This window comes from Musca autumnalis, unplaced genomic scaffold (genome assembly GCF_047663935.1).
Source record: "Musca autumnalis isolate F117 unplaced genomic scaffold, ASM4766393v1 scaffold_3, whole genome shotgun sequence".
Lineage (NCBI taxonomy): Eukaryota > Metazoa > Arthropoda > Insecta > Diptera > Muscidae > Musca > Musca autumnalis.
The window spans coordinates 99,284,085-99,309,798 of record NW_027411866.1 but is presented as its reverse complement, the minus strand read 5'-3'; the positions used below and the strand labels follow the sequence as shown (position 1 = coordinate 99,309,798).

General features: G+C 33.3%; 1 protein-coding gene across 4 annotated transcripts in view; it reads right to left on the bottom strand.

Moving 5' to 3' along the window:
• The window catches only part of LOC141397148 (uncharacterized), a 79,994-nt gene that overhangs the window by 34,416 nt on the left and 19,864 nt on the right, over positions 1–25,714 (bottom strand). The window contains exon 6 of one of the 4 annotated variants that reach the window (XM_073973090.1): positions 24,502–25,640. The exons of 2 other annotated variants lie outside the window; for them this stretch is intronic. The gene's annotated coding sequence lies outside the window, so the exon portion shown is untranslated. Of the gene's footprint in view, positions 1–10,678; positions 10,803–24,501; positions 25,641–25,714 lie in introns of those variants that run through there. One more of the 4 variants, XM_073973094.1, reaches the window with a different exon arrangement.

Below are 25,714 nucleotides of genomic sequence, written 5' to 3'. Positions count from 1 at the left end.
GCTATGTGTATATTTATTATGTATAGTGACTTTTGGGTATGAATACGTTGTTTTATTACGTAAATAAAAAAAAATTAATTTCAATTTTGGAACCTTTTCATTCTATATACTTTCGTATAAAAGACTTAAAAACAAAATAATAAAAAATAAGGACACTAAATTCATTCGTCAGCAGATATATTAGGTTATATGATATGGTTTTATTCAAAATAGCCTGTTATTTTAGGTTTGGCTTTTTTGGAATTCATAACTTTAAATTTACCTCAGATCTGAGTTTTGAAAGGGTTTCCAAAACACATTCTGTGTTGTAGCGTCTTCTGAGTAAATAAATTGATAAAGTGTTTCTACTGTTAGGCATGCATCTAACACTGGCGGTAATTGAAATTCTGGTAGAATTGCCTTCATCTAAAACTTCCAATATTTTGTCGCCGTCGTTATACATGGCATCGATGGTAACTAATTCATCAAAAATGACAATGTTATGAAAGCAATTGGCAATGACAGAAGACGCTACATTTTTCATGCCTTCATCTAACAATAACACTGCATGCAACACATTTAACTTCGTTCTTTCTTCCTTTTTCTATTCCAGAATAGTGGATATTTGTCGATTTCGGTAATGCGATTTTAATGATTTTATTACTCTTACATTGGGTGGCAAAAAGCCAGTGTACTACATGTAGTACACCCTTTATATGGAGGTTTCTGTGTTAATTTTACGATAAATTTTCTAATAAACTTGCTGAGGCGCTACAGTACATAACGGTGAACAAAGCGTACTTTGAAAAGTTTTGTATAAAATAATGTTTGTGCGTATTATTTGTGATCAAAGATTTCAATTTTGTGAAATTTGGAAAAGTGTAAAGATGCCACGCAATCGGTGCGAAAAAATTGTATATGCTTATTTTATTTTTGTTGGTTTTCTACGTTTTCCTAATTTTAACAGTTGTAAAAATCAATACGTAGCAAAAGTATATGCCAAAAAATTAATTATATGTGATTTTAGTTGACATATTTCCTAGCGTACTACATGTAGTACGTTCGGCACTTGTGTGTAAAAAATATTACTCTTGTGTCAGACACTGAAAATAACACATGAAAATATTTTAGGTTTTAGGAGAGAGCGGAGGTGAAGGAGCTCCCTTTCTCCCTTCTTACCCATAAGCTCAAAACATTTTCATGAAAATTTTCATAGTCTGGCACAAGACTTTGTTTTGTAGCTATACCTAATTTAAGTCGTGACGTACAAAAAATATTCACCTACCTACCACAACAACGCTCTCTGAGCGTCCGTATTACCCAAATACGTTGAATCCGAAATCCCATTTAAAACACAAAAACCGCGACTGAAACTTTATTCAGTGTTTTCATTCGTAAAACAAACATTTTTCCTTTGCAATAAATTGTATTTTATGTTTTGTTGGGCTTTTGTTTTCAAAATACAAAACACACACATACATATGTACATACAATAACATATCGTACGTTCTGTCAAAGTTGAAAATGTTACTGCTATGCCTAAATACGACCGTATTCCTAGGGCGTGTGTGGTGAAAAAAGTAGAACACTTGTGTTCTTATGAGAACTACCGAAATACGTCGAGCGTATACTTTTTGTAAGTTGAACATTTTCAACTTTGACAGAACGTACGATATGTTATTGTATGTATGTATGTGTGTGATTTGTATTTTGAAAACAAAAGCCCAACAAAACTATAAATACAATATATTGCAAAGGAAAAAGGTTTGTTTTACGAATGAAAACATTTAATAAAATTTCTGTCGCGATTTTTGTGTTTTAAATAGAATTTCGGATTCAACGTATTTGGGTAATACGGACGCTCAGAGAGCGTTTTTGTGGTAGGTAGGGGAATATTTTTTGTACGTCACGACTTAAATTAGGTATAGCTGTTAAACTTACGAAAAGTATACGCTCGACGTATTTCGGTAGTTCTCATAAGAATACATATGTTCTACTTTTTTCACCATACACGCCCTGGGAATACGGTCGTATTTAGGCATAGCAGTTACAGATTTTTAATATTAACAGCCTGTTTCTGTATGTCGAAACGAAAATGTGTGCGAATGAAACACGCCCAAACTTTTGTGTGTTTTTTAAATTTGATTTTAGTTTTGAAGCAAAAGCAAAGATAAAAATATTTCAAACTCTAAAGTTTGGGCGTGTTTCATTCGCACACATTTTCGTTTCGACATACAGAAACGGGCTGTAAATGAGATAATAAAGGCCTTAGAAGAAATATTTGAACAGTTTTTGCACGATTTTTGTCACATCGCAATTGTACCCGCCGAAGGTGTGACTTGAGACCGCCTATATGACAGTCGTAATCATAGCGGAATAAGAAGGTGCTACATCGATAACAATAATCGGGCCATTTACCACACCAAACGTCAAAATAACGCATGTAATTTTATTCACAATAATGCATTTTGACAACAGGTATGGTCGTAATTCAGTTGTCTAACACAGTGTTCACTAGCAACAACAAATTCAACCACTGCGTTTGTATTGGGCAACATACGAGATTATCTATCACTCTCTAGATAAACATCATGTGCGTTAATTTATTGCTAAAACAAAGAAGATGATCGGTGGTGAGAGCAACGTTCAAACTCACCACAATTGAGATTGTGTGTGTTCACACAGACACGGCTCGCGAGCCCAGTGGTGATTAACACTGCTCTAACACCATCTTCGAACATGTTGTGCATACCCTGTAGGAAGTATGGGGATATGTGTAGACATGTCACCACTTTGTATACTATTATGGTGACAAAGTCAACACTTTGTCAACAGGTTGTCAACAATTGATACTTTTACCTTAATAAGAAGAAGCATTGTTTATATTGAAAACTGATAGCCCAACAAAACATTTTCTTATTTTTTCTTAATTTTCTTAATTGTTTGGCGTAAAATAATTTTGGCGGTTCTGTAAAAAAAAGTGTTTTAGTGAAAAATCAATAAAATATATAATTTATAATAATAATAACAAGTATGAGCAAAGGAAATAAATACAAATTCTGAGGCGGCTGACAACATTTGTGGTGAAACTTCGATAATTAGTCATTTTATGGAATATTTGAAGATGATTGTGGAGCCTGACGAATTGTCCCGTCTCGCTGGAAATGATGAACGCAACTTACATCTGATATTTGGTCTCGGCATAACAATGAGTTAGAATGTTGAAGTGTTTTTTTTAGCAAAAATCGATTGCGTGCTTTTTCCAATGTTTATACAGATTTAATATGTAAGCAAATTTAAGGACATTTTGTTTATTTATGCTTATTTATACATGTTTATTCTTTTCAATTCCTAGATGTTGAATCAATATTCAGCGAATCGCCTGATAAAACGTTAAATGCAGCAGAAGAAGAAATATTTTAAGCTTATAAATCACACCAAACCTTATACTATTATTCTGACAAGGAAACCATTTTTTTATTATTGATAAGCCAGCCTTGAAACCATTGGTTTTATTTACTAATTTTGTGCTTATGTGGAATTTTGGGCTTAGTTAGCCCTTTATAAAGATAAAAAGACTGTGATACGCAGTTTGTTCTTTTTTTAGTATTTTCATAATTATATGAACAAAAGTATAAGTTCATCGTCTTATTAAGCACACTATATAGGTTTTTAATCTATAAAAAGTTCCAAATAGGCCAAAAACCTTAATAGTGATAAATTTGGTACCAATGTCTCCATATGACCCTTTATGTACTATTGACTGACTACCTCCAATGTCCACACATGGTTCCTCAGCAACTACTGACTTACTACTGACATACTAGTTCCAATGTCAGTACTGACTTTTGAATGACACGTTCATACAAAATGTCTATACGAAATTACATGAGTAGTAATTCAGTATAGATTCACTATTGACATTTCCTACAGGGTACGTATGGTGGTTTTTTGTTTGAGTTCAAAAAAATACATACAACAAAATATTGAGAAAAATTTTTCTTCCTTGTATGATTCGACGTTATAACCGATATGACGTTATGAGCGACGACGTTATAAGCGATATTTATTTGTGTGGAATATAAAGGGTAGAAATTCGAGTATTTTTTGACGGTATTAATGACTACAATTTATTTGTAAATGATGATATGAAAATGTGTACATAGAAAGAAGAATCGAAAAGTGACAAAATTACATCAGTGCCTGAGTTGTGTTTTATTTTTTATGTAGCAAACACTTCTAAAATAAAAATAATCTTCGAACGTATCGTGCACATTTAGCCCCACATTTGGTTGACAGAAAAATAAAATGTGATCGAAATAAGAAGCAAAAGAAAGTATGTATAACATAAACATCTGCTCTTGTTGTTTCATAAGGCCATGTTTATATTATAGATTTTTGTAAGGTTAACCTTCTTAATGAGGATTTATTTGACGTATAAGCAAAGGAAACCCAGTGGGTTTGTTAAATCCGGTTATATATCAACGTACTATAACAAACGGAGAGAGAACAACATAGTGTTTGTTATTGTTAGCAATGGTGGGCAAATTGCGAGAGACTCATGTATTTTTTACACTTTTGTGTATGAGGCCGAGCATTTCTGCCAACAGTGATTGTTATGAAGTATAACTATATTATCCCTGTAGGAAGCATGGGGTCATGTGTCGACATGTCGCCACTTTTACTACTATCATGGTGACAGAGTCAACACTTTGTCAACAATTGATACTTTTACCTTAACCCTTTGTAGCCCGATGTTGTCTGTGGGCAATTTTGCATGTTTGTGTATGCGTATTTCCCGATGTTTATATATACTAAGTGGGTATCGGTAGGTTGATTTAAGAAGAATAAAGAATTTAAATTATTTTTAAATAAATAGCTAGATTGAAGAAGTTACGCTTGTTTAAGTATAAGTAGTCGAGTACAAATTTGGACATAAAATATTTTAGTGATTTTATAAAATGCCGTTAAATGTAAATCGAAGTTGCCTGTGGGCAACATTGGGCCATTGTAGTAATAAAGTGGTTACATGAGTGGACATCGAAAATAAGTCTGTCTGGTTACTTTCCCAGCAAGAACTTTCTCAGAGAATAAGGGGTTTTTATTCTCTTTTGCTAGAAAATTGTAAAAAGTAAACAGACACTTTCCCAGCAAAAACCAGCAAGCAATCAGCTGGCTTGCCAAAACAGAACAATTTGTCCGCCAATAAAGGAAGTAAACACGTTGTATTTTATTAAAAATAGAAAAGAAAATGAAACAAAAAAGTATTTTTCCACTTTACAAATTTGTTCTCCATAAAACAATACAATTAGACCATTGCTCTGTTCCAGAACCTTCAAGAAGCTACTATTTTTTAATACGATAACGTTTTTCCCTTTATGTTATCGGACAAAATAGTAAAAATTAGTAGATTCTTGCAGTTCTGGAACAGACCACATGTTATTTCCACAATAAAATTGTTTTTAATTTTCTCAAACATAAATCAACAACAAATTAAAAAAAGATGATTGATTGTTTTCTGGAAGAAGAAGAATTGCTAGTTGCTGCTAGAAGAAATTTGTCCAGCAAGAATTTGCAAACTCTTAGTGAAAGAACTGTCAAAATGTCTCTCTCGAATCGCTCTCTTTTACTGTTTTTTTGTGTTAACAGCAGCTTCCAACAATTGGTACAAATTGTTACAAATTTTAGGGTAACCAGACAGACCTAATGCTGGTTAGTGGTATTCAATGAAATACAAAGGGTCACTGAGACATTCGGACTTGTGAAAAATGTTGTATTTATAATATTATTCGAAGATTGAACTTTAATTAAGAGGAGATTAACCGATTTTTTAGTGAATATACATATTACATATTAGGAATTTTTAAGATATCAAGCGAATACCTGTTCGAATATTGATCATGATATTTTTATGTATTGAATGAAGGCCAATATTATCAGGATTAGAGTCTGCATACAAAATAGAAAATATTTTTCAAACGCTTCACTCTGCAAAATGTCAATATGAGCATTTCACGTTATATGAACACCTCCATATACAGTGAGTGTCAAAAATATTCGGTTTTTAATTTCACCAATAATAACACTTCAATATTTTAGAAGCCCATGCCCAATATCCAAACAACCAAATACTTAAAAAAATTTTGGTCCTGTGGCAATTAAAAAGTGTATGTAACATGGATCCATGGCAACCCTATAAGCGAGTATAACAAAGAAGACGTTGTTAACCCTGCTTTCTATGCGTCAAAAATATTCGGTTTTTGTAACTTTGTTAAATGTTTTGCCAAAAAACAGGTCATTATCGAACTTTTCCTGCAATATCAGTATACATTTTGATAATTGCGAACAGAATCTTTGTTCCTGTGTGCAAAAATATTATATTTTATAGCAAATTATTAAAATTTAGCTGTAAGGAAAAACGCTATCCCAGAAAAAAGGAAACTGGTCATATTTCATTATAAAAACAACAGAAATAAAAGGATATTTTGTTTATTTTTGAATATTTAGTCCAATATAGTAGAAATAATGTGCCAAAGTCACAAAAAAATAGAAATCATCGATTTCGTGAAACACATAAGCCAGCCAAAACCAAGAACTGGGAGGGAAGGTAGAGGAATCTCCTGAAAAATTACGGTTAATCCGCCCTTAATTTTGTTGACATTGGTCACTGAGTCCTAAATAACTTTCAGGAGATTGAAAATATGCACTTACATTACAAAAAATCGTAAGGATAAAGCCTTTCATAGCCTTGTAACACATCATAAACCATCGGCCTATTTACGTAAGCAAAAAATCTTGTACAAGTTTCCCATTGATGTGCCTGCAAAAACTTGATTTACATCAGAAATTTGGGGTAATGGAGTTAGTTTTGAATGCCTAAGCAGGAAAATGAGTATACCACAAGTTTCCGGCCTTTCTGTGTACTCCAACATAAAAAGTACAAAGGAGCTTCTAGAAGACATGTATTTATCAATGACTTATGATGTGTTACAAGCCATGAAAGGCTTTATCCGTACGATTTTTTTTGTAATGTAAGTGCATATTTTCTATCTTTTGAAAGTCATTTAGGACTCTGTGACCAATTTGAAGAAAATTAAGGGCGGTTTAGCCGTAATTTTTCAGGAGATTCCTCTATCTTCCCTCCCAGTTCTTGATTTTGGCTGGCTTATGTGTTTCACGAAATCGATTATTTCTATATTTTCGTGACTTTTACACTTTATTTCAACTATATTCGACTAAATATTCAAAAATAAGCAAAATATCCTTTTATTTCTGCTGTTTTTATAATGAAATATGACCAGTTTTCTCTTTTCTGGGATAGCGTTTTTCCTTAGCGCTAAATTTTAATAATTTGCTATAAAATATAATATTTTTGCACACAGGTACAAAGATTCTATTCGCAATTACCAAAATGTATACTAATATTGCAGAAAATATCGATAGTGACCTGTTTTTGGCAAAATACTTAACAAAAGTTACAAAAACCGAATATTTTTGACGCAAACAGGGTTAACAACGTTTTCTTTGTTATTCTCGCTTATAGGGTTGCCATGGATCCATGTTACATACACTTTTTAATTGCCACAGGATCAACATTTTTTTAAGTATTTGTTTTTTTGGATATTGGGCATGGGCTCCTAAAATACTGAGGTGTTAGTATTGGTGAAATTGAAAACCGAATATTTTTGACACTCACTGTACGTCAAAATTGTGAACTATATATGATAAATATAGACCAATTTTCCATTCAATTTCCATCAATTTTCCTCTAGAATTAAACAAACTCAACATTTTTTGCTTTTCCAGATCATGAATAATAAAAAATGTAACGATAATACAAAGACTTAAGAAACAAACTTTGTTCAGTTTTATAACCACAATGGCCCGATGTTGCCCACGGGCAACATTTGTTACCTCCCTAACCGCAAGGAATTGATACGAATTTTTTGCATAAAGGACTTATTTTTGCGACTACTAATCATAATAAATATGACAAATATTTTTATCTCTATGGAAAAAAATCGGGGTTCAAAGGGTTAATAAGAAGCATTGTTTATATTGACAGCTGATAGCCCAACGAAGCATCTTCTTGTTTTTCTTCGTTTTCCTAATTGTTTAGTGTAAAATAATTTTTGGGGGTTCGTTAAAAAATGTTGTTGTGAAAAATCAATAAAGTATCGTGAATTTAACGATAATTTTAATAACAACAATTACGAACAAAGGAAATTATAAAAGACAAGTAAAAATAGACAATTCTATATCAAAATATAAATTCTGAAGTGTCTGACAACATTTGTGGTGAAACTTCGACAATTATACATTTTGTGGAATCTTTAGAGAAGATTGTGGAGCCTGACGAATACATTGTCCGGTCTCGCTGGAAATGCTGAACGCAAATTACATCTGATATTTGGACACGAAATAACAATGCGTTACAATGTTGAAGTATTATTTGGCAAAAATCAATTGCGAGATTTTCCAACGTTTACACAAATTTAAGGGCATTTTGTTTATTTATACATGTTCATTTTTTTTCACTTCCTAGATGTTATATCAACATTCAGCGAATCGCCTGATAAAACGTTAAGTGCAGCAGAAGAAGAAATATTTTAAGCAGACAAATCGCACCAATTCTTATGCCCAAGAAAAAAAGGCGATGATGTTTCTAACAAACGATTTTGTTATTATTGAAAACATTGGCTTTATTAACTAATTTTGTGCTTATGTGGAATCTTGTTCTTAGCCCTTTATAAAGATAAAAAATACTGTAATACGCAATTTGTACTTTTTTAGCATTTTCAATATTATATATATGTATTTCTTTAATAAAAATGCTATTTAAACAAAAGTGTAAGTTCATCGTCTTATTAAACACACTATATAGTTTATTTATCTATAAAAAGTTCCAAATAGGACAAAAAATGAAATCTGGCATCAATGTCTCCATATATACTATTGACTCACTACTTTCAATGTCTCTATCGACTCACTACTTCCAATATCTGTACAGACTTACTACCTCCAATATCAACACATGGTCCCTCAGCAACTACTGACATCCTAGTTCCAATGTCACTACTGACACGTTCATACAAAACGTCTATAGGACATTACATGCATTGTCTACAGTTTGTCAGTAGTACTGTTGACAATGTCACTAGTACGTCAGTATTGATTCACTATGGCATTCTATATTATAATTATTTTTTCTATTATCTTTTACTTCCAGACTCGCATGTGGAAGTGAAAGATGGATACTCACAAATAAAAACCAGAACAGAATCCAAACATCAGAAATGAAGTATCTACGACGCGTTGCAGGCAAACCCAGGAGAGATACGGTTATAAATGGCGCAATCAGATCTAATCTAGAAATCGAGACCTTTAACGACTAATCCGGGAAAAGCAGTCTAAGATGGTTTGGCCATGCATGAAGAATGCCTGATACTATATTACCAAAGCCCGCTTTAGAAGCAAGACCTACTGGAAAAAGAAGCAGATGTAGAATAATAACCAGTAAGGAAAGGATCATAGTCGGGCGGGGCCGACTATATGATACCCTACACCACAGTGAATATGTAAAATATATATACGAAATATATATCAATTTGAACTGATTTCTATATAATGCGGTGCCCTTATTACTAGACAAAATTCCAAATTTCATCAAATTAAACAGATATAGGGTGTTTGGTGCAGCAAATACGTGAAATCGGGTGAAAATATATATGGGAGCTATATCCAAATCTAAACCGATTTCGATATAATTTGGCACACTGATTTCTAGACCGAATTCAGTCACACATTCCGAGTTCCATAAATATCGGACGTATATAGCGTGTTTGGTGCAGCAAATATCTCAAATCGGCCGAAAATATATATGGGAGCTATATCCAAATCTGAACCGATTTCGATATAATTTGGTACATTTATTTATAGACCTAATTCCGTCATAAATTCCAAATTTCATCAAAATTGGACAGATATAGCGTGTTTGGTGCATCAAATACCTCAAATCGGACGAAAATATATATGGGAGCTATATCTAAATCTGAACCGATTTGCACCAAAATCAATAGGGTTCCTCTTATGGCGAAAAAAATTAACTTTCCTAATTTGTAGCCTAATTGGATAATAAATGCGACCTGTAGGCTGCGAACAAAAATACATGGACAGACGGACGGACGGACGGACATGCATAAATCGACTCAGAAAGTGATTCTATGTATATCCCTCAAAGGAACTATATGTCTATCTCGCTTCCTTTTGCACACATAGTGGTGTAGGGTATAAAAATAAAGATAATATATTAACAAAACGTAATATAGAATCCAAACTCGTTAAATCTTTGCAAAAACCTCTACACTTCAGAGTAAAAGAGGTCCGGAATAAGTAAAACGGCGTTTGCACTAGAGCTTTTTGTCGGGTTAACCTTCTGTGTCAGAATTTATTTTGACGCATTTTTTATACGCAATGGAATTGACGTCTGAAACGCCGTGGATTTATTAAATCCGGTTATTTGCAAACGCCCTATTGATCAAAATTTGGTATGGCAACCCTGAATGGGTTGTTTGCAAAAGAGACGAACAAAGCACGAGAGAGCAATCACAACACACGTTGTTTTAATGCAAAAGAATCGAATAACTAAATAAAATTCAGACAATATCTAAATAATCTTATGAACTGTTGTAGTACTTACCGTTTGTGATGATGCTTAAATTTCCGTTGTTTTGTACACAAATTGCAAACTAATCAAACAGATACACTTCAACTGAAGCCACCGTCAACTATGAAGGAAATGCTCAAACAAACTTGACAATAACATCAACAGCAGCAGTACATCGACTATTTGCCGACAATGTTAAATGTTGAAGAGAAATTTGTAAGGCATACATACCGGCTTCCATTTATATACGAAATCGTTTACTCAAAGAAAATTCCGAAGTTAACAGTACCAATGTTGACAATGTAGCGGTTTTTTATGCATATTGAAAGGAAATTGAAATTTGGCGAAAGCGAATACATACATACCTACATAAACATAGTATCACACTCTATACAGTCGGACAATAAGCCAGCTGATTATTATGTTTGCTGCATGGTGGAATAATAAAGTGCATGGCACAATTATAGAAGGTAGAAGTGACAATCAGCTGTCTTTCTACTTTTTTTAATTAGGTGTGTTCGTTTACTCAACAACTTGTACAAATTTGTACAAGTTCAGTAACTTCTTGTAATTGGCTAAGGTCTTTTGCATTGTACTGTAGAGTAAACGAACAACATCCGGTAACAATTTGTACAAATTTTGAGTAAACGAACACACATATTATGTTTGTGAAATCAGTTGTCAAATTCAAATACTGACATAACGACTTTTCAAATTCATGTCGATTTAAATAAATTTATTTGTCAAACAAATCTGTTTGTTTTTAATTTTGCTTTGATTTTACTTCGATTGTTTGCGCAAAAATAAAAATGCGAAAGTGTATCGTTTGCAAAAAACGAGAACTTCACGGAAACGGATCTTTTTTTAATGTCCCGAAGGACGAAAAGAGGAGACGTAACTGGAGCGAAATATGTGGTATTGAATTGTCGGTTAAATCATGTATTTGCGAAGACCATTTTTCCCCTTCTTATATGATAAGGGGAGCGCAAAAAAAACGTTTACTGCCAAATGCTGAGCCAAATCCATTCTATAATTTAATTGGGCTTCATATAGAAGAATGGTAGGTACGATTATCTTTCATGGGAAAAAATGATTGATTTTGTTTGATTAGCGGAAGTATACACGAGATGGATACATTGGATGATTGCAATTATTATGAAGAAACGGAATGCCTGAACAATGATTACGCTAATTTCAAAGAAATGGAAACACAAACAGAGTACGTATAGCCTTTTCCGATGCTGATGTGAGGTAGTCAAATACGTAACATTATTATTCATTGACAAATCCAATTTCTTCGTTTAACATAAAAGGGGGGAGATAGATAGATGCCATATTCCGAATGAGTTAATATAGAAGGAAGTTTCTATAAATGCGCCTTGGGCTTATCATCAAGTTCAAATATGGACTGTATCGGTCCACGTTTTGGTATAGACCCAATATTACGGTACCGCTCGATTTCGCGTATTTTGAGAGATTTAGATACATTTTCAGAGCGAACTAGCTATAAATAGGCATTTAAGATTCGAAGTGGTTCAAATACTTATCCACTAAAAATTGCGGAAATAGGCTCACGTTGTGTTATAGACCACCTATAACGGTACCATCTGATTTCGGATATTTTTACATTTTAAGCTATAATTTGGCATTTGGGTTCCTTGCGGTCAATTAAATATTGTGGACATACAGCTGTGTTCAAAATAATAGGAGTGCTCATTCACACAAAGGGAATGGTCGAATAAACATGGTTAAACTTACCCATTTTGGTTTATTTTGAATTTGTTTAACATTGTTGACATCCCTACACTTAATTCATCAGCAGAAATGTGGTAATCTGTTTTAAATTATTTACTGTTTACACCAACATTAAAAATCGGCTTCAAAATTGTTGTTCAAAAAAATAGGAGTGCGGAAGAAAAAGGGCAATAAAAATATTTTTAGTTGAGTTTAAGATCAAAAGTGTCTATATTTTAGTTGACAGTAGTGAATCCAATAGATTTTATGAGATTTGATGGCTGTTGGAATACAAAAGTTCTTTTGGAGGTAGCCTAAAAACAGGTGATTGTCCTTGCAGCGATTTTTTCCATAAATTGAGCACTTATTGGGTAACTCAATGGATTTTGTAGACAGAACTTTAGTGATTAGAGTTTTTTGATGCTCTGACTGTTATCTCGAACAATATATAATGATCGGTATCCCGGAAATTCGTGTATTTTGACCCTTGAGCCAAGTTAAATCCGGTTTCCATTAACTCTTTACGTAAGGATCGGTTAAAAAAAGCGTATCTATAAGGCATTAATTTCTCGATCAAGTGATGTTTTGAGGTCCTTAGCATCTTAACTGCACGCATAATTCATTATATGGTTCATTTTTGAATAATTGGATGATTGGCACATATGAGACATTTTTCAAAACGCTTTGTTGAAAAGGAAACTTTAAAGACAAACTTTTGAAGTTGGCCTAAGATTATTAGTGCAATCCCAGCCTGCCTATCACTAAATAGTTTAAAGTACATTTCAACCGTTCACGTTTTCAACATTTTTTGAATAGAAGCGAAACTGATTGCATATACAAGGTTAGCATCCTAAGGACATTTAAATATTATTTGGTTAGGGGAATAAATTCCTTATAGACACGATTTTTTGGACGATCCTTGCCTTAAGGGCTAATGTAAACTGTCCTTAAACTTGGCTCAAGGATCAAAATACACACATTTATGGGATACCAATCATTATATATTGTTAGAGATAACATCCATAGCATCAAACAAATCTAATCGTTAAAGCTTTTGTCTACAAAATCTATTGAGTTGCCCAATAAGTACTCAATTTATGGAAACAATTTCTGCAAGGACAATCGCCTGTTTCTTGGCTACCTCCAAAGGACTATTGTTTTCAAACAGCAATCAAATCTCATAAAATCTATTGGATTTACTACTGTTAACTAAAATATTGACAATTTTGATCCTAAACTCAACTAAAGCTTTTTTTATCGTCCTTTTTCTTCCACACTCCTATTTTTTTGAACAAAAACTTTAAACACGATTTATAATGTTGGTGTAAACAGTAAATAATTTAAAACAGATTGCCACATTTCTGCTGATGAATTAACTGTTGGGATGACAACAATGTTAAACAAATTCAAAATAAACCGAAATGGGCAAGTTTAACGATATTTTTTGACAATTTTCTTTTTTTGTATGGGCGCTCCTATTATTTTGAACGCAACTGTACCTATGTACCATAACAGAAAGAGAATTAACTATTCCATATTAGCTCAGAATATTTCATAGATATAAAAAGTTCGGTCGAGCCGCTTTTTTTCTTGATTGCCGAACTTTGTCCTTGATATCGAACGCTATTCCAAAATCAAACTTTTGCCCTTATTTTTTACAATTAAGCTCGAGCATCTTCCAATATTTGGAAAAAGTACAAATATCAGGGTTTCCGTATGCTTTCCTTCTGCCACTTGCTGCTAACAAGTCGAAATTTCTCTTTTTTATATCCTTGCGTACAATGGTTTCATGTCACCTGTTGACGCGCAATTAATACAATTATATTTAATTTTACAATCTCAACTAGATTAACACTCGGGCTGTTGGCAACTGGAACGTTAATGCCACCCTCAAAGGAGTCATTTAGTCAGTCAGTAATTGATAAAAATTACCATGGGACACATATTAGTTCATTAAATGTAACCAATATAAATCCTGAACATTGTTATATCTTCATACCTACCTTTTTTAATTTTTAGCACAATAATCATTGAATGCACAATGCAAATGGAACTTGAGAAACTAAGAGCTGCAAATAGGTCATTAAAAAAAGAGAACCAAAGTTTAAAGGAAGTGGTCAAAGAAAAAAATGAGGAAATCAATAACATAAACGAAATGCTAAAGCCAATATTTACTCCAAACCAAATAAAAAAGCTGCAAAATCCTCGCCGTCACAACTGGAAATGGGAAGACATTTCTAGCAGCTTATGTTTGCACGCGGCGGGTCCAAGGGCCTTTGTATAGCAAAGGACACCCAATACCGCACGAGTCAACCTTGTATCGCTGGAGCAAACATGTTTCAATAAAAGAAGGGATTATAACGGCCTCGTTAGAGATCTTAAAACAGAACACAGAATTGAAACATGAAGAAAAGATATGCGTTCTCGCCTTCGATGAGATGAAGGTGGCCGAAACTTATGAATATGAAGCTGAAGGTGGTTACGAAAGAAAGCCGGCGAAAAACGTTCAGGTTGTTTTAGTTCGTGGTTTAAAAAAGTCATGGAAGCAGCCGATATTTTATAGTTTTGATTGTGCTATGACCAAGAAAATATTGTTTAAAATAATATCGGAGCTTTACAACATAGGCTACACGGTCGTTGCTATTGTCTGTGACCAGGGACCTTCAAATAGGAAGTTGATAAACCAATTAATAGTGGATATAGGTATTTATTTAAAATTCGTACATATGCATATTTTTGCACTCTTGAGTCCTGAAATTATATATACATCATAGAAAACCCGTGGTTTCCTCATCCTGAAAATCCCAATGACAAAATTTTTGCGTTCGCTGATGTTCCCCATCTTTTAAAACTTGTTCGAAACCATTATCTTGACTCGGGATTAATAATTAATGGTCATTTATTAACACCCAAAACAATTCATGATGTCCTTGATCACACTTCAAATAGTGACGTGACAATTGCCTTTAAAGTGACAAAAGAGCACCTTTCAGTTAAAGGAGTTGGTTGGTATTCATAAATATAAACGAAACAATTTTAAGTATTATTTTACAGGGAGACAAAAAGTTAAATCCGCCGTACAACTATTTTCAAATACAACTGCCAGTGCAATCAAGTGGATATATTCACAGGGGTTGGACGTATACAAACCTGTTCAATCGGCAGACTTTTTTAAATTGATCAATGATTGGTTTGACGTAATGAACTCCAAAATGGACACATTTTCTTATCCCGGCAAGGTATAGTAAATATGTTTTTCCTCATATTGTGTAAAATTTAACATGGAAAAGCAAAGATAGTGTAGAGTCTAAAAATAAGATATATAATGGAATTTCCTAGCTTTGCATTTACATGTTTACTGTCTCGGTAATTAAGGAAATTTTTCGGTAAGTTACCAACCAAACTAAATTTCTCGCTAAGTCCTACCGATAGCAACAATGTTATTAATTTGTTCGATTTTTGTCGAGATTATTCATCTTTTTCCAGCCATATCATAGCAACATATTGTATTTCTTTTGTAATCATTGTATTATACAACTAATTTAGGAACCATTCGGAATAGCGTTAGAATCCCAAGAGCAAATTTTGTTACGCATGGCCCACCTCATGTCAACCCCTATTGTACCAAACAGGAAAAGAATAGAACCATTCCAAAAAGGCATCATTATGAGTAGCAACGCCTTAATAATGCTGCATAAATATGTTCAAGAACGGTTTTCTATGAGTTACATTCTAACTGATCGTCTAAATCAAGACATCATAGAACATTTTTTTTGGCGCTATTCGTAGCAAGGGTGGTTTAAACGACCACCCAACACCAAAGGAATTCAGATATAGGCTAAGGAAATACATCCTAGGTATTTATAATAAAGGTGTTACATAGTACTATTTAAAGCATTATTATTCCTTTAGCTCGTGACACCGAAATCTTACGAGGATCTGGATCTGTACAATCCGACAATACAAAATGGTGTAATCCTACAAATAACTTCAATGGTGCAAATTGTAATACATCAACAATCCAGAATGATTTTGAATTTGAAGACAATACTCCATTGTATGTGGAAGAGAATAACGATGATGAATGGGAAGTGGAATTTCTTGAAGACATTCAAAATATGGTATTTGAAGAATTAGGTACATTGCAAGAACATGCTCTACAGTACTTATGTGGATACATAATCAAGAAGTTAAGTCTTCGTGAATATGAAAGCCTAGAGGATTCAAATACTTGGGTTGACCATGTGTCAAAGGGTGCCCTCAGAAAACCGAGTCCGCAGTTTTTGGAGGCTGTTAAGGGCCTTGAAAAAGTATTTCTCTATATAAATGGTATGGAGATTGCAGAAACTAAAAATCTTACGAAAGAATTACTTGATGCGAGTACTTTTGTTTGTCTGCCACTAAATGTAAAACGCTTATTTTTCAAATGTCGTATCCACTTTAGAATACGCCACTTAAACGCTAAGCTTAAGGACCAAAAATTAAAAAAGAAAGCATTAGCCTACAAGAAACTTTTAAAAACTAATTTTTAACATTGTTTTTTCGCCAATGTTTTACTTTATAATATCTTGTTTTCTTTGTTTATCGTTTTTATTTGATCCTTAATATATGAACAATTACATAAATACAAATTAATTGCGTTTTACATGTTAATAAGCTTATGGTTTTTCTTTTTACAATTTTTTATACACTTAAGATGATATATACACTTCGATACGATAAAAAGTGTACATCATCACAATAATAGCTTTAGACCACCATCCGTCTGTCTGACTGGTGCACACGTTAACTCTCGAAGGAAGAACCCGATTTTGTCAAAAATTTGCGCGTCGTAATATTTGCTCCGGCCGTAGATCAACTTTTAACCTGGACTTTATAGGTCCAGCCCTTCGAGTATCTCCCAAATAAATTTCAAAATTGTTGGCACAAGTGCAGTTATGGAACCCTTGTTAGATCGACATAAAATGTTTTGCGTTCAACAACATTGTTCCAAAACATTTAAATAGCACTGCCGATATCAACTCAAAATGAATGCACATCGTTAAATGTCGTCCAAACGTTTAAAGACGGTCTTTATTGGAACACCTCTCAGGGTACTTACGACCTGTTCCTTTGCAAATTTTGTGGCCATGTTTAAAGGGAAATATATACTGTTTTCCGTATGGACTTGATATGCTTCCTGACTAATGGCCCAACAACTCTGAAAACCCAGGACGACAAATTACTTTCTTTCACAATTAAATCATGTTCGAAATATTGACTTTATCTGTTTACTCCTTTGATAACCTTCCACAGACAATTTTCCGCAATGTGCAATTCAAGGACTTGCCTCAGATCGTTTTAAAATGGTTACATTAAGTAAGTCCATGGATCTGACTCTTCTGAAGCAACATCCACTTTTTTATAACATTTCTTCCATTTAAGACTTTACACCTTCAAGGACATACGTAGGTTATCAAATGCTATCGAGTTTCGAGGATCATCACACGAATCTTGAAATTACATCTATTGTAGATACATCAGCGTAAAGTAGACGAAATTGTTTTCATTTCAGCCATGTAACTCTTCTTTACAAGAAGGTGTCTTGTTGTATTAAAGGATACTTCTCAAAAATTCGATAGAAACATGTGTCTGTAAATGATTTTGTGGACAGAGTCCTTTGAAAAGATTAGCGGTTAAAGAAAGAAAGTATATAAATATATTATATTGCATACATACGTATATTTTGTGTTTCTTTTTTTTGCAGTCATTTTTGATTTACTTTTTTGTTATTCTCTCCATTATTTCAAAGAATAATTTAGTTTTGTTTCTTATTTACTTTTGTCTTCATGTCAAAGAAACACAAATAGTCTTGACAATTGATTTTCTATAACAACAATGTTGTTTTTGTAAAAAAATAGTTGTTGTAATTCATGCAAATACCTTATATAAATTTACCTTGATAAAGTGTAACGCCGAAAACAGCTGCTCTTCATACCAGTTGTCAAAATGCGTTATTGTGAATAAAATCACCTACAAAATGTAAACAAGCAATTCACAGTAATGCGATATTGTCAGCAAATTTGACGTTTGACATGATTTGATGTAACACCTTATTCCACCATGGTTTGGTGTCAAAAACATTATTGTGATTTAAAATACAACGAAACTTAAATCACAATAATGTAAAATCTATTATGTTTGTTGTCAAAAGTTGTTAACAGAACTCTGAATGGCCGACGTTCTGTAGGCCCACATTTTTGTGCATGTAGCCAAAAATGCAGTTATCTTAAACAAATTTGACAAAAAATAACATATTTGGTCTATGCAAGAAAAATGAAATTGGGCAGCTAACGACAAAACGCAGCTACAACTAATACAGCTAAGTGAAAACTACTGTAGTACATTTAACGATCAGTTTTGACTGTCGATTTTTCGGAATTATCGATTACTGTCAAACAGTCCAGCAACCACAAAATATTTTGTGGTTGACTGATGACTGACAAAAGTGGGCGGCCACACTGGCAAGCAACCGATTATTTGAGCAAAACTGATCGTGTGTACCCCACTTTAGACAGACCATGATGCAATTCATAAAGTTAACCAGTAACTACAACAACAAGACAATTTTGATTGAATGTCCTTCATGTTCTTAAATGTTTGTTTACGTTTTCATACGATTAATTCATAATAATAACCATGGTAGAATAAGAAAAGGTAGCAGCAATACACAGCTGACTAAACTGGGTTGTAACGTTAGTGTCAAATTTCATATGACATTTTATACATTTGTTTCTATTTCGATGTACATTAGGGACATATATTTTTTGAGAAAAAAAATATATCATTCCGAAAAAAAAAACATTTCCCAGAAAGACTTCTTCATATCAATGATATGTAACCTCCTCCAAGTTCGAACGATAAGCCGCGCAGTAAATCCCCGCTTGTAGAGGCGATACAACGTTTGTTAATATGTGAGGTATTTTGTTAAAATTTAAAAAAATAAAGCCCTAATAAACATGTGCTTCTTTGATTTCTAAAACAAAACATTGAAACAGCTTCTCCTTTTTCTATGAATTTCCAGCGACCTCAAACTTTTCTGCAAGAATTCTACTTTCTGCGAGAATTTATGCATTTAGTGGAATGATGTGGAAACATAAAAATTGAAAATGTAACGAATTTTCATTCATGTTTTCCAAAATATTCAACCAAATGTGAAAAATTATTAGTTTTTTAAATTCCAATAATTTATAGACATTTCCTTGTTTTGTTTACAAATACAACTGGCAGTAACGTTACAAACAAAAACAAATTCCTTTGTGGTTGTTGTTCGAGTTGTATTTGTTGTAGTATTAACTTTACCTTGTATTTGTTCTACCATGAATAATAACAATGAATTTGATAGATTGCTTGAAATCAGGGCTTGCTAAGTGCTAATAATGTAGTATCGTCGGCGTAACGGATGTTATTAATAAGCGTATTGTTTATAATAATACCAATGTCATTTTTGGCTATGGATTCTTCGAATATTTGTTCTGAATAAAAGGGGAGACAAAGACATACTTGCCTTACACCCATTAAAATTTGAACATTGTCAGTTAATTCAGCATCCACTTTAATATTTCACCGTATCAAATGCTTTCTCATATTCGTGGATTAAAGATTAAAGAAATACATACGTCTTTTGGAACTTCGCGACATTTTTGTATTATATACGTTAAGTCCAAGTAGTGCTTCTAGAGTTCCCATACCTTCATTAAATCCAAATTGAGTCTGCCCCATATGTATGTGCCTCACACACTGGGTATATCCTTCTATGTATTATTTTTAGAAATATTTGCAGGGCATGGCTCATTAAACTAATTAACCTGAAGTCACCACACGTCTTCGCATTTTTTTTTCTTGGATATACATATGTGGGTATAAATATTTATTGGAGGATATTTGCCTGTAATATAAATTTGGTTAAACAACCCCAATAATAGTTGCTTATTGTTTCCTTCTATTAGTTTGAGTACTTCGACAGGCATATCATCTGGGTCCAATGCCTTTTTGTCTTTCATAGATTTTATTACCGATTATAATTCTTCCTCATTGATTAGTCCACAGTTTATACATTTGGACACTAATCCCACCTGATTGTTATGTTTGTCGTCAAAAACATTATTGTGATTTAAAATACAAAGAAACTCAAATCAAAAAACATAAAATCTATTATGTTTGTTGTCAAAAGTTGTTAACAGAACTCTGAATAGCCGACCTTCTATAGGCCTTGTATTAGTCTTTCTGGAAAGCCGATTTGGTGAGTATTGTTTAGGAAATTAGTTTGACTTTCGTCTGTAAATAAATTTCTGATATACAGTGACTGTCACTGAAAATGATGAATGATTGAGAATTAAAAATGATGCTATTTTAGTAATCAGAATGGTGGAATTATTGGTTCCCTATCGGTTTCCGTAGTTTTGTCATTGATTCCGACAGAAATAATGATGTTCCTGACGTAATTTTGGCATGATCGTAGTTAGTGTCCCTTTGTAGGCAATTTGGCTACACATTTCTAGTTTTTGAACTTATTTTCCAACAAATGACTATGAAAAATCGTTAACGGTTATGTCTAGAGTACGTACAAACAATTTACCGATATATGGAAAGTCCTGTATCAGTCAGGCTTGTCCCATATTAAAGTAGTCTTTAAAGCATTTCCCAGTATAGTATATCAGGTTTAAGCAACATTATCTAACCGATATATCGTAAATTTGCTAGTTAGTGTTCTTTGAGTCTAAAAACTTTCCGCTAGAAATTTTTACACGCAAAAAATATATGTTAGAAATATGTTTGGATCCAAACAAATATTTGTTTGGGACTGGTTGCAAACAAATATATGTTTGGATCCAAACATAATTCGTTTGTGTCCAAACAAATATATGTTCGCAACATTTTGTAACATATCTCAATTTTATTTGTTTGGGTACCAACATATTTTTTATGTTAGAACATATTTTTTATGGGTGGAGGGGGGATTTTTGTCAAAGAGAGTAACAACAGGCCTCTCGCGGATGCGGAATGCTGTTTTATAACCAAGAGCTGTGTGTATGGTGCATGGCACAATAATACAGGTACATCGGCAAAAACAGCTGATCTTCATACCATGTATTATTGTGAATAAAATCACATACAAAATGTAAACAAGCAATTCACGGTAATGCATCATTGTGAGCAAATTTGACGTTTTGCATGATTTGATGTAACACCTTCTTATTCCACCATGGTATGGTGTAATAGGAGACGCAGAAGCTTTGGCCAAACATGTGTGTTTCGTGCTTTGTTGTTGTTAACCAACGAAGAGGAAAAGAAAAAAATTAATTATGTTTTTCTTTTTCTCAGTTGTCTAAATAAAATCGTTGAGTAAAGACGGTAATGTGAGTGAATAAATCAGTGTTTTGTGTTTTCTTAAAGAAATTGTGCTTTTTAGTAAATTAAATGCAGAATACATTTTATAATTGGACATTTTATAATTGAATCAAAAACGTGAATGGAAATATTTCACTGGACAAGGAATAATTACATCAATAAATTTTTCATATACATACATATGTATGTTTGAAATGTAGATGCACCTATTTATTACATTTATAATCATTTAATTCCAGATGCCGATTTCCCACTGATGATTTCAACTTTGACGAAAGTGTGTTTTATTTCACAACTAAGGAGAAGCCTTCATGTAACTTTTTATAAATTATTTCATTCCGTTTTTCTTTTATTAAAGTCTGTTATGTATTTCTTTTCAATTTTTTATGTACCTACATATGTGTCTGTTGTTGCTTATTTCCATGCGTTTCAATAAACAACCACCATTATTTATAATTGTGTGTATATGTTACAGATATCCAGTGAGCGCTTATTGAGAGCAAGTGAGCACACATTTTAATGTGTTTTACATTGAAATTTACGCTCCCTTGCTCTCAGTAAGCGCCCACTGGTGCATGTGTTTGTTTTTTTTTTTGGAACTTTTGAGGACCCAAACATATGTTATGTTTGGGACTGCTTGCAAACAAATATATGTTTGCTGCAAAATATGTTTGGGACATATGTTAGAGAGGCCTTTTTTCTGTGTGTAGGTATAGATCGACGTTTTGATGTAACCACATATTTTGGTATTTAGTCTTCTTCAAAAACGATATTAAACTAATAGTACCATTTCACTTCAGTAAAACTCGTGGTGGAGGGTATAACTTGTTTCTTTATATTTTTATCTCCTAATGATCTTCCATATGATTAATCTGCGAATCTTCCTTGGGATTCGCTTCCCGGACACAGTTACTTTATGTTGGGGAATCGCAGAAGATCGTTAGATGCGCTCATCCGCGAGTGAATTGATCATTCCCGCTAATCCCCGATTAACGTTAAGCGATCGAAAATTTTCAAAAATGTTGGCAGGGATGTGCCGCATACGAGTTACTGAATTTCTATACTGAAGAACTTTGTTAACTGGCCGTGTATTGTTTTCATCAACACTGACCAACAATTTTACTTTTACCATTTATACCAATGTAGTTTGGAAAATGTATATGAGAATTATATATAACAAAATCATTTAAGAATTGTTTTGTCAATGATTTTGTTATCATATTTTTCAATTTCGATAGTTATTTTTGTAGCTATGTTTAGAGGAAAATTTATATTGTTGCACTTAAAAAAGATAATTATTTTCTGCGTGTATTTTGTTTACCACCTGATGTAAACTATACAGGCATATTCTATTATTCGCCCCTTTTTCTTGTAATTGTTTTTTGTGTTGAACATTGTGGAAAATTCCAGCTATCCCTAAAAAGATAATATCGAAGTACCCAAATTAATGCTTACAGGGGTTATATTTTTCTGGTCACTGAATAATAGAAACCAAAACTAAAGAAGAGATTTTGTTCAAAATTTGTTTTTAACTTTATTGTAACAAACTATTGCCAAGTTTACATTTGCGCTCCAAAATCCACTGGATTTCACGAAATCCTGAAATACACCCCGGTGTTTACACTTATTTTTTGTTGATTTCAAACATTTCACAATGATCAAGGTAGATGCATATGCGCAGCTGATCGAACATGAATTTTCAAAAGAAGTTGTTGTAAATTGAATTAATCATCAAAAATATACCACAATATAGAACTTTACAACTTTATTTGGAAAATTATCGTAAAATTATCTATATATCGTATTAATTGTGTATAGTACTAACAAATGAAAAAAATTATGATTTTATATTTGAGACATCATACTAATAAATTTTGATAGATAGAAGTTGTGCTCAGAACCTGCACAACATTAGTACTTGCAGTAGTTTTCCCGTTTAGTGTTAAAAATGCGTTCCCGTACTCCGAAATCTAGCAAGACTTGCACTTCTCTGTAAACAAAAATATCGCCGAAAAACACATCCAGCGTTTGAGTAAAGTTTTGTGTCATTTCTGGTGCAAGAATAAAGAAAAAAATGGAACTTGGCAGCACTTTGTCTTTATTCATTTACCAGAAATGATACAAAACTTTATTCAAACGTTGGATGTGTTTAGGGCATAACACCCTCTTCTCCTATTTTCTGCCATACAATTTTGTCCTAGTAGAAACTAGCAGCAAGCATGTTCATTGGCATCTAATATGATAGCTGATACGTTGATTTTGACATTTATGCTGGCGTTTTTGCAATTTAATTTTTCCGTTCCCGTATTTTTTAAGAAATTTGTATTGGAAGCAATTTTTGACAATTCGCTCTTTTTTCTAACATTACCATTAAAAAAGTACGGGAACACAATGACACATAGCATTGTAACAAAGTAATTTAATTTTTTTTCACATTGTTTACATATTGTTATACTAAAATTTTTTTGGAGCAATTGACCATCTACCTTGTTTATTGTGATACATGAAAAGTGTTGCAACTTTTGGTACTTTTTTAGGCATAAACAGGGTTGTATATCATGTGTACTGTGATTTCGATGTTGATTTCGCTGAAATCACGAAATAAAATGATTTCATTTTTGTATGCGAAATCATGATAAATTTTGCTTGATTCAGCGCGAAATCACGAAACGCCTTCGAAATCACGAAACGACGCCGAATGTAAACTAAGCATATGTTTCATAAGTTTTTACTTTGAGATTTTATACGATCAATATCACTCAGTATTGTTGTAATTTGTGCGACACTTCCTTTTCTTTCTTTTGGCAAATTCTTCTGGATGAGCTCTCTTCTCATGATGATATAAACCAGAACGATAACTAAAAGTTCGCCAACACAACGTACATTTTTCAATTGCTCTTGGATGGTTTTCGCAATGTTCCGCAAGTGTTGCCTGATCATAAAAGGAAAGTCCGCATAGGAGGCATTTCAAAGAGTCCCAATCTTCACCATTATCCTTGGGAATTGGTGCACCTGGATGCGTGTTCGTAATGTGATGAACTAAAGCAAATCTTGTGGATACACATTTGCCACACAATTGACATTTGTGTGCATTTGGGTTCATGTGAAGCGTTGCATGCTCCTCGACACGGCATCGATACTTCATTTTGCGTCCACAGCATTCTATAAAGAACTCATCATTAGGATGTTCTGCAAGAAAGTGCCGCCTTAGGATAGTAAATGTCGGAAATGATTGTGAGCATGATTCACACTTTAAAAGTGGTCTCCATTTGGCTATGATTGCATCAAGCTCCATCGGAGTTTTCGGTTTTCGTTTCTTTCTACGCGGTGCGCCATTTGTTTTGTCACTGGAATAATCTGATTCCGCTGAACTTGTTATTTCAATTATGGGATCATCTGAACAATTTGAGTAATCGATGTCGTCGTCATTGAATTCGTCAACAGTAAAAACGTCACCACCATACACCTCATTCGAAAACTCATGATCTACATGGATGACACTGGCAATTTGAAATGGCACGTTTTCCGGGTTAACTGAAGATGAGGGGACACAGACAGTTGGAACAGCTGCCGCAATAGCATTATTTTGATTTCCCTCTGAATCATCATCATCGTCATCCAATATTGATATAAACTCGGGATCATCATTGCCCTCTTCCTTTGATGTTATATCGATTTGTTGTACGAACTCATTTGAAGACGACTCAAGTTGTTTTTGAGATTGAGATATAGCGATTTCTGCTACCGTTTGAAGGTTAGCATGTAATAAGTGTACAGTCTGTTGAAAATTATTAAAACTGGATATGTGATTCCAGCATTGCATACATAAAACTGCATTTTTGTTTATGGTTTCCTTTTCAACTTCCAAAAACTAAAAAAAGCAAGAAAAGAAGTTGGAATTTTACCTTAGTGGGATTTTAATTTGAATTTTATGAGGGGAATAAT